Here is a 2,017-nt window from a genome sequence, read left to right as displayed (position 1 = left end):
GTAATGCCACGGCACTCTACCCAGGGGGACAGCTTGAGGCTCTGTCTCAAAAAAAAAAAAAAAGAAAGCTATCCAAGGATGTGTTACCACCAGGGGAAAGATCAAAACTAGGAGAAGCACCAGGACAATGGTGACAGGAGACCTCAGAATGACAACTGTGCAGCAAGGTCAGAGGGCAGCTGCGTATCAGAGCAGGTTAGAAGGCTCCAGGGGACATTTTCTTTTCTTTCTTTCTTTTTTTTTTTTAGAGACAGAGTCTCACTTTGTTGTCTTCACAGCCCACAGCAACCTCCAGCTCTTGGGCTTAGGTGATTCTCTTGCCTCAGCCTCCTGAGTAGCTGGGACTACAGGCGCCTGCCACGATGCCTGGCTATTTTTTTGGTTTTTGTTGCAGTTTGGCCCGGGCCAGATTCAAACCCTCAATATATGGGGCCAGTGCCCTACTCACTGAGCCACAAGCACCACCCCAGGGAACACTTTCTTAGGAAGATGAAATTGTGAGAGTAACAGATCTAACCAGATCTCTCGAGAGATTTATATAAGCAGCCAAGAGTTTAGGGTTAAATCACTGAAAGGAAAATAGGAAACTAAGCAAATGGTAAAACAGTTATTCACTCCAAAGGAAGAATGTTTTGAAGGAAAATAAAAGTAATCATAGTTAACCACATGTTTCAGTTGTGAATATATTAGTATAATTATGTAAACAGTAAATAAGGATTTTCATTGACCCAAATTATGATCTATCTACATTGGTAGGATGAGAAAAAAGGAAGGGTGAAAGTAGAGGAAGCCTGGCAAGGAGGAAAGAGAATTAAATATTCATCTAGACTATAGATAATGCCTACACCTGAAAATCAAGAAATAGCAACATAGTTTTAATGTAGAAACATGGAGGGGCGGGGCAAGGTGGCTCAGGCCTGTAATTCTAGCACTCTGGGAGGCCTAGGCAGGTGGATCACTTGAACTCATGAGTTTGAGACCAGCCTGAGCAAGAGTGAGATCCCCATCTCTACTAAAAATGAAAAACAGGCAAGAGGATCGCTGGAGCCCAAGAATTTGAGGTTGCTACAAGCTGTGACACCAGAGCACTCTACCAAGGGCAACAAAGTGAAACTCTGTCTCAAAAAAAAAAAAGAAACATCGAGGGAGGTAAATACCAAAAGAAACAGTTAAAATAGAGGTTCCTCTGGAGAAGCAGCAAGGAGGACAGGGAGGGCTGAGTGTCAAAACCGAAGGATCTGAGATTTTACCCTACTTACAAGCTAACCATCAGCATTCCAGTTTCACGGATGCTGGTAGAAGACACAAGATACGTGAGCAAAGATGTTTATTATGCACAGAAGTAGTAGTGGAGTATCATTTCCCGCCCCATCCCAATTTTTTTTTTTTTTTTTTGGAGACAGCGTCTCACTTTGTTACCCTTAACTGAGCGCCGCGGCATCATAGCTCACAGAAACCTCAAACTCTTGGGCTCAAATGATTCTCTTGCTTCAGCCTCCTAGATGGACGGGAATTCGGGCTCCTGCCTGGCTATTTTACAGATGAGGCCTCGCTCTGGCTCAGGCTGGTCTCGAGCTCCTGAGCTCAGGCGATCCACCGCCTCGGCTCCCAGAGTGCTGGGATTACAGGCACGAGCCACTTTGCTGGCCCTGAATCCTAATTCTTACAGGGAGGTGCAAAGAGGACCAGTTGGCCCACGTACACTCACTGGGTCGCATTATCCGAGAGGAAGCCTGAGATTCCCGAATTGGAGTTTTCATAGTGGACAGTAAGTGCGCCTGCCTTTTGCGCTGGAGGAAAATACTATTTCTTCCACGGCTCTGAGCCAACCAGCGCCCCGCTCACAGAAGATGCAGTATCGAGACTGATCCCTAACACTGCCGTTTTTCATAACCAACCTCCACTAAAGATTTTCTGCACATGTTAACTTTCCTAAAAATAAAAATCTAGTAATTAAATAGTTTTACTCAGTAAAACACTCGCCAAGCCCTAATGCCTTCTGACTAGGCATCTTTTC

Source organism: Otolemur garnettii, unplaced genomic scaffold (assembly GCF_000181295.1).
Source record: "Otolemur garnettii isolate 467f Iridium unplaced genomic scaffold, OtoGar3 scaffold00003, whole genome shotgun sequence".
NCBI lineage: Eukaryota > Metazoa > Chordata > Mammalia > Primates > Galagidae > Otolemur > Otolemur garnettii.
This window is presented reverse-complemented; position numbering follows the sequence as displayed.